Source organism: Poecile atricapillus, chromosome 3 (assembly GCF_030490865.1).
Source record: "Poecile atricapillus isolate bPoeAtr1 chromosome 3, bPoeAtr1.hap1, whole genome shotgun sequence".
NCBI lineage: Eukaryota > Metazoa > Chordata > Aves > Passeriformes > Paridae > Poecile > Poecile atricapillus.
In genome coordinates, this window is record NC_081251.1 from 12,664,876 (window position 1) to 12,677,561 (window position 12,686).

Consider the following 12,686-nt stretch of genomic DNA (forward strand, 5'->3'; position numbering starts at 1 on the left):
TAACTAAATAGATTCTGCAAAATCTTCAGGTTCTGAGACTAAGAAAGAGAAAGACTTGTCTCCTAAACAAGTAAGATTGATTGCATATATAGTGTATCTTAGTAACTAAGCAACAAATTTTGTACCAGACTTAAACATTTATCTCCTATTGAAATTAAATAAAATTAGTTGATTAGGCATCCAAAAGCCTCATCCCCACTCATTTCATTCTATTTTTTTTCTGTCTATGAATCTGTTACCCGTCTTTTATCTAGAGCTAATATCCATGTGAGAAATGATGTAACTGTATGAATAAAATATAGCTACAGAAACAAAAAAGTGTACCTGTGGTGATATCACACCGTTCATATAAATATGAATTTGCACTTCATATTTATCATTACAGAATTGTCATTGATGGAATTTACAAAAAAATGGAAAATCTGTGGCAAAGGAAAGAATTCCTTCTAGAACACTTCAGTATAGGCCTGGAAAAACCTACAGTAATGGACTCTTAGGGTGTGAAGTGATATTTTTGTAGAAAACCTACTAATTTTAAAGATTTATCACTATCTTTAAATAAGCGAATAAAGTGAAAAAACCCAACTTTTATGCATGTTTAATTACATGAATAGCCAGAATTTATTTTATGGTTATTCGGTTTCTTTTTATAATGACTTCATAAATAGTTGATATTTTATTGTTACTTCAATACAAAAGTTTTGCAAACTTCAAATGCAAATGGAGAAATAGCTGTTGGATTCTGCCCTATTCAGTCCCTCCACAGGAGTGGAAGGATCTTGATGAAAAGTGCAGAACTGCCTGAGACTGCTGTCAAAGGAAAAGCTTTGGTTATTGCCCACATAAAATTCACCTCATCTTAGTCCATCATGCAAGGAAAATTACTTTGGTTACAGATTTCTTCTAGCTGTAAAATAACTTTCTGAACAGCAATAGAGACCTTTTCTATATCTTTTATAAATATTTCCTTATATTATTCCACAAAAGTTTGTCAACCAAAGATGGTGCCATGGATCTATGGGGATAATTCTATGTCCTTGACAGGAGTACATTTGAAAAGTCCAGAGTACATTTGAAAAGATCCTGAGCCAAGAGATGAAAATAGGCTCAGAGTGATAGAACTCTTAAACGAATCTTACCTAGTGAAATTACTGTCTCAGGGAAGTGTCTCTGACTAGTGAGATAAGCATCTCAAAATAAATCAGTGCAATTAATTTATGGCTATAAGCAATATCAAGCATGTTACACAACCAATAACCAGCATTCACAGTTTCACTTTGATACTTGATGCCTTCTTCATCATATCCTTATTAAAGTAGTAAATTGTTTATACATTTTATTGATATTTTAATTTGTATTCCCAGGGAAGTTCAGAGAGAACAGACCTGCACTAAAGAAAAACGTATAGAACAAAGCCATGATTTCCTTCAGTCACTGCACATCCACAGGGAAGAATAATTTGTGGAAACACGGAGATGGAGGAGTAATGGATTCCTCTGTCAAAATGATGAGTGAAAGAAAGACGTAATTACCATTAATGCACTTCAATTATGGCTCAACGGTTTTTTAGCTGTATGTTCCCATTTAATTTTCACTTAAAACAAAACAGTTGCCACAGACCCAGAGCTAAAAACAGAAATCCCTTTCAGCTACTGGCAAATTAGCAACTAATGTTCTTATTATATAAGCACAGGGAAGATTGGCTTCTTCCAGGAAAACACGGGAAGTGCTTGTTTGTTTCAGGCATTACCCTTTCTCCCCCCAAACTCACAGTTGAACTTTATTTCCAATGGTATAACCAGTTACGCATGATAATACTTTTTTTCTGGTTCCTATTTAACTTTCAAAGCCCTCACAGGATTTCTGTCATGGATCAGTGGCACCTTCCAGGAGGGAGTGAGGTCAGTGGATATCCTTGGTATACAGGAAGGCATGTTCTATTAGAAAAGGGAAATGTTTTCAAATCCCTCAGATCTTAAGCTACTAAAAATAAACTAATGAGCCTTAAATTAACTTTTTTTTTTTTTTCCCCAGCTTTTCAAAGCCTAAAGAAAAGTATTTATTATCTGGGAGTGACATGCAGGAAATTAGTCTTATAAGTTGTGATTAAATGATTATAGTTTCCAAATTTCTTAATTCTAATCTTAATGTGTTGGAGAGTTCATGTTTCAACTTCAGTGTTTTGGGTTTGTTTTGTTTTGTTTTGTTTTGTTTTAATTGGTTGTCATTTTATCATGCAAAATTTTTATAGTGAATAAGCTAAGAAAACATGATGTGAGAATCACCTTGGTATCACTATCTGACTGTCTGCCTGGAACTGTTTTGAACTGGTGTCCACAATCAGTGCTACCTCTCTACATCGCTCCAGTAGCCAAAGTGAACTTGATAAATTTCCTGTATATTTTAAATTCTCCAGAGTCAGAGTTGGGTTAGCAGCAAGGAAATTTTTGTGTAAGAGTGTGAGTGGATGTGAATTTATTTAGTGAACTTATCCTTACTGGGTCTCCACTGAAACCAGTGGAGGTATTTCTAGGAGAAAAGCAACCTTGAGAGTGGACTAATTCACACCAGTGCCTGAGACCCAGTGAATTCCTTCCCATGTTTGAGGCTGAAGGGCAGCCTTAGGACAATGCCAGTGCACTCACAAGATCTGCACCAGCTGCTGCCTGTTAGGGCTGAGGCTGATGGAGGCTTGTCCATGTTTGACCAACTCACACCAAACAGAGAACTTCTGGCTGAGTTTGGAGTAAACCAGCAAGGATGCCTTGGTTTGTGCTTTGCCTATGCCAACAGACATTTTGGGTGTGGCTCCTTGTTGTGGAGAGGATGAAATAATTTGTGTTATGCCATGTCAGTTGGCACCACATGCCAACATTCCCATTTTATGTAGCACTATGAAGAGCCTGAGCACAGAAGAGGTTAAAGACAGTTTTTCAACATGCTCCCCTATGACACGTGCTGTAAAACCTCATTGGGACCCTTTTTCCTTTGCTGTTACCCACAGAGAGTGCCACTGCAGCCAGGGCTGCTGCTGGCCTGAGCACTCAGAACTGGGAGTTCACAAACAGGCTTTGTGTCCGTAAGTTCATCACCAGCACAAAACCCCACATGGGCTGATATTTTGGGCTGGCTGTTACCAAGTTATATATCTTAAACCAGCCTGCCAGACCAAAAGGCAGTCAGAGATGTGAGCCACAGGCACAGGAGGACTACAGAGCAAGATCATCCAATCCTAGGGAAAATTTACAAATTTAAGCAAGTTGCAGACTACTACATCCAAAAGAATTACTACTGCTAGCTATAGCTACCAGCCACAAAGCTCACTGTGTATTCAGGCAAGATTAAAAAAAATCAGAATTTTTACACTTGCAGAACTTACAGTTTCTTCCAGAAGCTTAGATAGGTCAGTGTGAGTATGGCAGCCACAAGATGTCAGAAAGCATTTGGAACACCTGGTAAATCTGGACCAAATCATGGTGAATAGCAACAATTCATGCCTTGGTTAACAATTCAGCCCTCTTGAAAAGTCTTTGCCTTTAAAATGCAGTCACTAATGAGAGAATCCCAGTCTCATCACAGGGACATTCAAATGAAAAACAATGTCTGCAGAACTACATGTGCTGTCCTTCAAAATCATTTTAATTGCAAGCACAGAAGAGAGAAGAGAGTCTGTAGCTCTGAAATGCCAGAATATAGGGCTGAGCCATTTGCAATGACCTGGGCTTGATAGAGTGGGTGAGGCAATCCCATTGTTTCCCTATGGAGACTTTCCTTTTCCCACTTCCCCACAGAAGATCTGCAAGTTTCTTCCTCCACCTGCAGAGCTCCTAGAGGAAATTGTCTATATTTCATACAAAGTTCAAACATACTATGTTTTTATCCTAAAGTTTATTTACATTTCTTGATTACACTTGTTCTGGCTCATTTCCTTTGTTTCATTCTTTCCAGAAAACCTTGCTAGAGTGCTTGTCAGTTATTAATAAATTGCGTCAAACAGTAGCAAGTGTGGTTCAACAATTTGGCAAATATTAATGAATGACATTTTCATTGTTAGGAGAATTTTTGGCCCCTTTTCAGGTCAAACACAAATTCCAGCCCTTTAACATCTGTTTTTGCTATATTCGGATTGTTAGGGGAAAAAAAAAGTAAAGGAGACTTAAAGAACATTCTCAGGAAAAGATGCAGGTATTACATCATTGAATGGACTTTTAGAACTTTAAAAAATGAAATGAATGAGTTTTGTTTGGCTGTTAAATGATTCTTCATAAAGTTATGAATTATGAAATCAGAAAAAAAAAACAGTATAAGGCACTCTTAAATAGATTTTGTGAGAAACTTCAGAAGAAATAGTTGAATGTTTACTGAAGAAATTCTAGTGATGGGCACTCCACTTCTGCTGTTGGTGAATTGGTGAATCAGTCCATGTAATTAAAGCATTCTTCTTTATTGTAAAAAATATATCTTTCTACTCTGAATAGATCCTGCATGAACTTCAAACCTCTGTGCTGTTTTTAGATTCTGTACATAGATCTCATTATCAGCTGGGTGCCTCCCATGACTTGAAGCGTTCAAACAAGGCATCACTTAACCTTTGGCATTAATAAATGTTTTCAACAATAATACATAGCTCTCAGTATCAGGTTTTCTTTTAATTCTACATGGTTCATCAACATCCATTTTGAACTCCAAGTTTGAGAGAAGTGGAAGGAGCAGGTTTGCACAGGCAGCCAGCACAGCAGAACCTCTCTGTTCCTGTGCTGGCCATCTAGGGTTCCCTTTTGCCCATACTTTTTGCCTTCATCTGTTTCAGCATGATGAATTCTGCCTTTTATGAGAATAATATAACAAATTAAGGAAGCCAATCACTTTCCTGAGACTTAAGAGATTTTTTTTTCCTAAGACACTATGGTACTAATTTATCTTTGCATAGTTAGATTTTTCTAAGGAACCATCTCCCATCTTCAAAGAAAATAAGGGAAAGAAGTAGAACATTTTTCATTGGTAATTTAACTGCTTTTAGAAGCTTTTACTGAAATGCTTATAACCTTTTTCATATATTTAGCTGAGTCAAAGTCTCCCTTTTATTATATCTCCATAGCCTTCATTTTCTCTGGAAGATGTTATCCATTACTGAAACACTGTGAGTATGTTGGGCCTTGATTTATTCAATGTACTCATAGTCTTGTTAAATCCACAGCTTATCCCTGCTAGAAAGGAAGATTTCAAACCTCCTTTTAGCTATGAAAATGCAGCTAGCAAATAAGATCAGGTTGTTCCTAGCTCTTCCCATGGAGGATTTCTAGTAATGTCTTTTAGCAGCAAGTTAAAAATTTAAGGGTGCGTTTGTGGACCGCGAAATGTGTTGTAGTCCATCTAAGAACAGAGGTTTTTTCTGGGCAGACTAGGTATGTCCTGGGAGTTAGAATAGGCCCAAAGAAGGTATGCAGTAGGTATGATAGACCTCACACCAGTATTTAAAAGAGCAGGAGGTGTCAATCCTCTGGGCGTAGACCATTCTGTGTCATTTGGCCTCAGGACCAGAGAGAATGGTACTAGGCACTCAGTTTGCTTCCCTACATGTACTTTCAGCCCCTTTGAAGGCTGAACCTTTGCATTGCTTTAGGAGATTCTGAAATTCATAGACCTACTCAAGTGAGTATTCCTTAGGAATTGCTAAATGCTCTCAATTGCCAGTGTTATGTCAGGAATGCATTTGAACATCCAGACTGTGCTTTGGGCCCACTGATACAGCCTAAATACACATTTGAGTATCCTTTCAATGAAAAACTTCTCAAATTACATTTCTAATTTTTTTCAGTGTCAGCTATACACTTAGAGAAAAGACTGCTCAGTGCCTCCTTGAGTAATCTATTAAACTTTCAAGTGCTCTTAAGTAGCATTAGCTGACAGTTCCAAATGCACTTTCTAGACCTGAACTAGATGACTTATTACAGTAGTATTTAGATACAAAAATACTTTTATGTGAATTAGCAAACCATTTAGTTTGTGTAAATTTCCAAAGCTAATCTCCATAGCTGGTCTTTGACTTCATATATTCATTAAATGGAATAGGTTGCAATTTAACACATGATGCTTTGGGGGAGAAAAATAAAATCTAGTAAATACATTAAAGGACAGGTTGTTTCTTCAGATGCTTTTTGCAATCAATAGGTTTAATCTAATGAATCTTGTATGCATAAACCCCAAAATCCCAGGTGTCCCTGTTCAAAGAGAGTGAATTTAAGAAAATGGGCTGAGTCTTTTCCAAGGTGAGTGAAAACATTTTCTGTTACTAGTAACATCTACTAGGATCTCCTTAGACCCTCATATCCTCAGCAGTTTGGCTTAGAAAGCTGCTCAAGCAGTGTCTCTGAAACCTGTGACTAATATAGGATCATCCTTCCTGACTACACATCAAGGCTGATGGAATTTAATATACCCACAGGAGACACCACCTTCTTCAAGTAGGAGACAACATAGTTCCATCAAAACCTTTGTGGAAAGGAGGGAAACAATGACATCCTGCCTAGCCCTACATTAAGAAACATTAAAGAGTAATTTCTCCTTTGTCCTCAGGAGTCCTTATATCCACAGAGAACTTCCACAGATGTCACAGAGAAGAGGTGGATCAGCAAGGCTGTGAGACAGTTACTCCTAATTTTCATGTTTGTAAGACAGAGCCCAACACTTCCTCAGATGTGTGCTTGAGAGGTCACTTGTTTGCTTAAATGTAAAACTGCCTGGTGTATTCACATCTGAGAAGATCATCTCTTCTTAGTAATTGGTAAGACACAGACTTAAATTCTATTGAATTTAAAATCTATTCGCAGATTTTAATCACAGATTGAACTCTATCGAATAATAGATTTTAACAAAGACCTCATTTCTAAATTAGAAATATGAATCACACCACATGCTTCTTTTTCTTAATAAGTGTCAAAATGCCGATCTTGCATATACATGGATGTCTGTACAGGAGGTGCCTACAAATAGGTGAAGTGAAATGGAATCCCACCATTTGCACAGAGATTGTAGAATTAGATCAATTTTTAAATTATCTTTTTCCCTCAGAAAACTCTTGAAGCAGTAGTGGTATGCAGTTTTTGCACAAATTGGAATATTGAGAATGCAACTTTTCACATGTTTTCACCATAGTTTTGATCACAGTTTATTCTGATAAATAGTTCCAAAACAAAACAGTTTCCTGAATACTGAAAATAATGAAATTTGGGTTCTAGTTATTTTATGCCACATGATGAAGTGATTTTGAAAGGACTGCACAAAAGCTTTAGTGTGACTTTACCCTTAAGTAAGGAGAAATGAAATTAGCTCAAGGATAATCAAGAAATGAGGGATGAAAAAGAAGAATGTTTTTCCTGACAGCAGGAAAGGCATTATGTGGAGCTCACACCTTGTTATGTGCCTGAGGAAAGAAATCTTCACTCAGGAATGACAATTGTGATGTGTGATAAGGGACAAACTCAAAATGGAAATTTTCTTAGAGTTAAATCTTTCACCAACCACAAATTCTTTCCCTCCAGGTGGAATTAGTTGGATGTCTGTCCAGGTACACATTTTCATTATTTTTATGGGAACTTGAGAATTTTTAGATCTTTTCTTAGTTGATAGGATTGCTTCAAATCACTTTTGAGTTTAAATGCTTAGAGGACTAATGGGAGATAAAGAAAACAATAGACAAGCAGGCACACATAGCCCATGGCATTATCTAAGGCTTGTTCCACAGGTACACAAGATTCAAATACCTAAAGAAAAAGGGGTAAAATATGTAGGATTGACTACTGTCTAAGAAATGTAAGAAATGTAAGAAAAATATCTATTTTATATGTCTCAGAAATCAAAAGAAAAATAGAGTCTGTACAGGGTTGTGCTTTTAACATTGTAGATTAAATGCTACATAAATCTTGTAGAGAAGAAAAAAGCTACATGGCTCTTCTGTAAGAGCATCTCCATGGTCTGGACTTTGCCATTGATTCCCAATGGCACAGATCAATCCAAAATCCAGGATACAAATATTCAAGGTCTTACAAAAAGTTTCTGTCAGCTGCTATTCTCTTATCAATATTTTAAAGCTATGGGACATCTTTCAAGATTACATTAAAAACAGACTGCTCACTTTGTCCCATGTGTGGGGACCATTGCACAGAAGGATTTGCTGTTTAGGGATTGAACAAGCCTGAGGCATTGCAGTCTGCTCTAGAGAAGAGAGGGGATCTTCTCCCTTTCCCCCTATTTTTCTGATTTCCTAATTACCCCTACAAGAAATAAGGAAGGGAAGTCAAGCAAAATCTCAAAATTATGATGAATATTGGTTTCTTCTAGAAACATGGGCCCAGTGAAAATTCAAATCCTTGACTAAATCAAGGAGTTTCCCTTTAATCTTCCTTTACATCACACTCCAGAATCCTGCATCAATTCGCCAGGCTGTAGCCCTTATCACTGAAAAGAAGATTAAAGAGAAAAATCTTTTGCCTGTTTTCAAAATAATCCATAGAAGGATAAATGCAGAAGTGAATATGTTCAACATATACATATTCACTAAATATTTTTTTGCACAGTTGGAGCTCAGCATATTTTTTGTCCACATTTACTTGCAGACATGCAAATGTTAATATCAATTAGAGCCATAGAATCCTGAAACCCCAGTTACTATAGTGCAAACATAGGAATGGAACACTGAACAAGTATTCTTGGAGAGGAAAAAGCATAACAAATATTTGGATAAAAGTTTATGTCCACTGAGGATATAAAAGGAACAGAATAAACTACTTCCCTTTCCTTTCAGCTGGCCAAGAGAATCTTTTCTGCAAATGTGTCATTTCTCCAATGTGGACCCATATTCCCTTTGTTTACCTTTTCTCACCTGATCATGTTCCAGTTAAGTTAAATGGAGGAAAATGTTTGTGCTTCTTTAAAATTCTGCAGTCCTGCCTGGATTTATTACAATGGTATTGTAAGGAAGTAAAAGTACTTTGCAATGAGATAGTAATTTAAAATATAAAACAGAAAAATCAAATCAAATCTGGTGCTTTATCCCATCAAATTAATTGTTATTGAACTGTTTTGGAAGGTAACTCTTTAATCACTCTGATACCATGCTACACTTGTGTGCATGCTCTTGAGCACAATGGGATGATATTCCATGTGTCATGGAGATGCCAAAATGTCTCTTGATTTTGTTCCCCTGTGAGTAATCTGTCCAAACCCTGATGGACAGCTGTCTCACACAGTGCTGTCAGCACAGCTACCACTACTGGTGAGCCTCCTCAGTATGATCCATCTTAAAGGAGTTAGATGGTAGAGTTCCTGGGAATGGGGAATGCATGTTTTGTAAGGTAACACTTTGTTTTGCAAACTTACCCAGATGGTCTCTGTAGATTGCAGTCTGTGGGCTTAGAGCTGAATCAACAGGATGTCCAGCTCCCTCACCTTCTCTTGTTCTGTAGGAATAGGTGCTCATCCTACCCGAGGGAAATAAGTAAGGACTAAGTTATATAGGAAAAGCAGATAAAGGAAAGAAAAGAGATATTTCCCCTCCCTAAAAATATACCAAACCAAACCAAGTCAAAACAACAAAAAGCAAAATCCCAACCCAAAACTGTAGCAGTCATACAGGTTAGAAAGTATTTGAGTGTATTTGGGCCATGTGTAGCAGTAGAAAAGGCTGGAATGAAATTAAGTATTACAACAGTCTCATTTTCTCCTGTTTAAATCTCTGCACGAGTCCTTTAAGGTCATTATTCTCACACTGGTTAAATTAGGCACCTGTAAAGTTTCATTAGCAGAAATATTACCTTTAATTTAGCTTGGAAGAAAGTGATTTGTTATAATGTGTGCAAAGATAACATTTTATTAATTGCCAATTCAGTGGCAAGCATAAAAGAATGGAACTCCTGGGCTCTAAGTGTGTGTCTAGTTTCTTTCCTGGGAGGCATTAACTCCTTTTTAGGATGAACATATTTTAAATTTTGCCATTTATCTGGTAACTGGAGTCAGAGGTAGTAGTAGTCATGCACAAGTCTTCCTCTTGGCTGTCTAAAGACTTTGAGATGTTCTAGGACCTCTTTTCTTGCTACAAAGATCTTTCATCCCTCTGGATGAAAGTGAGGTGTCAAGATAAAAATTGTCTTCCAGCATCTTTTTCCATGGTGAGCTCTGCAGAGTTTGCTCTTGGAATATTTTTCTCTCATACTCAGTTCTCTTGTTCTGTCTTAAAAGAGAGAGTAACTCAGCTTCTCCCCCTGCTTTTGTGACTTATATTTCTACCACGAATATGTTCCAGTGTATATCTCCTGGGGTCACTGCAGTCTCCTTTCTGCTAAGGGGAATCCACCAGTATTGCAGCAAAAGGTATTTAAAGACTTGTTTCAGGTCTCAGTTATTTTTGGTATATGATAAGCTTTCATTCTGGTTATCCCTAATGTGCAACACAGGCACAATCTGAGTCAGTGTTACTAGCTTAGAAATAGAAAAACAGGCTTATTTTTAAATACATTACTTCATTAGTGATTCCCAAAGATAAATACTGCTCCACCATACTAGAAGGCTTGGCTCAGATCAAGGCAGATGTAGACATTAAAAAGAAGCTTGCGTTGTACACAATACCAAGATTTAATTTCTGTTGACTTTTTCTTCCTCTCTGCTTAAGAAATTTGTGTTATTCTTTGCATGCTTTTCCCCAAAAAGAAATGATTCAGAGCTTCCTCCTTCTACAAAACAAAAACAGTGTCAACCCACAGCCCAGCATGTGATCAGCCCAACAATAATAACGTAAAATGTGCATGTGATGGAGCAAAACTGCTGATAAGAAAAATATTTTCAGTGTCTAGTTTGAAATTATGAAGTCAATCCTGTTTCCATTAAAGTCAGTATTGACATACCCATTATTAAAAAGAAGACTAAGTTGTGGTTTGATCACAATGGAAAGCCAAAAAACTAAGCTTGAAAGGCTGTTTGTCCCTAGGGGAGAAACCACAATGGCCTTTCTGGAAGTTAACAGCTGGAAGTTGAATGTTGTTAAATTCAAATGAAGACCATTTTCCTAGCAGTGAGAACAGTTAGAAGCCAGGACAGACTTCTGGGGGACAAATCACTTTCTGTAACTTTTGAAGCTTTTAGCCTGAGTTTGGATAGTCTTCTAAATGCTGCAATTTAGCCAGGATAGGTAACTTGTGACCAAATTTGTGGTTTAAGCGATCTTAGACTTATTACATAATGCTGAGATATTTTGTGGTTTAGACGGAAGATTAAATAGAAGGTATGTGGACTCCTCTGGCTCAGATAAGTTATTCCTGTCTGTGGAAAGAGGGAAAGAGTCTATTCCTGCCTTCTGCTCCTCAGTTCTAGTCTCTGTTTTATGCAGGAGATAAAACCAGGGGAGATAAAGGTTCCTTTTGAAATTCATGCCTGCGATTGAGCAAAGTGGAGATAAGGACCATCTGTATTAATTACTACAGTAACACTTGAATAACGCTCTTTTAACCATATACCAGGTGTTTATGCGTGTGTCACACTACTGAGTGAAGGGCAGGCATTGTCTGTGCTGGCCTCCAGCTGCAGGCACAGCTGGCAGCCAAGATTTGCTGATGTTGGGCCATTAGAGAGTTTCTATGCGCTGGCAAGTGGGAATCTGGCGAGCAGGGAGCCTTGCCCGAAGGCAAGGTACCCCACACCTCCCACATACCGATCTTAGGGTCGGCAGCATCAGTCTCTGAACGTGCCTGCTCTGCACCAAAGATTATGGGAGAAGCTTAAACAACTATGAAAACTGCCTAAGTTTCAAATTTTAAATTTCTAATGTCCGGTGAGACATATCTTGCTGTGGGAATAATTTCTTTAGGTGCACACAGCTGATTCTGCCAAATGCTGGCAGTGCCGCCAAAGTCAAGATAAGAGCAACGGAAATCCTTAGGAAATAGTTTGGGATCTAAGCCTGTATTTAAACAAATAATATGAATACTGTGACTGAAGTAAAGATAACTATATGTATGAGGAAGGAAGACACATTTTTTTCCTGGAATTAGTAGTATCCCACCCCAAGTGTCTCAGGGGAATAAAAGAAATATAATTATATTATATACTACTGCAAGCAAAATATTCCTTCTTGAATCTATTAACAATCAGTTAAAACCACAAGAACAATATTACTTTATCTTCATTATTATCTTTTAGTGTATATGAAAATAAAAATAATACAATGGATAATTAAATTCTGGAGATATTTCTAATAAATATAGATATTTCAGCAGCCGTATTTGTTTTGATTAACAAGGGCAAACAAGAAACTACTTGCCTAAATGTTTCATTAAAAGTAAAAATTTGGAATTAATTTTGATGTTGTTTGCGATTTTTTAAATTACATTGCTCAGGTTATGTTTCCAAGTCTTACACATTAGAAAATCTATCTGTTTTGAAAGTTTTTGACATAAAATAACACCCTTTTACTTAATCATAATAATTTAATCATATTAATAATCATATATTGATATAATCATATCTACAAGTAATTGTCATTGCTTTATTGAATACCATCACATTTCCATTTCCTTCTTGATCTTCTATTACTTCTTATAGTATCATTGTTTTTTTTCTAATAAAATGTAATTTGAGTTTGCAAAAGTATGTGAAGTCGCTTCAGAAGTCATGCTAATACTTTCTTGTGTATTTCT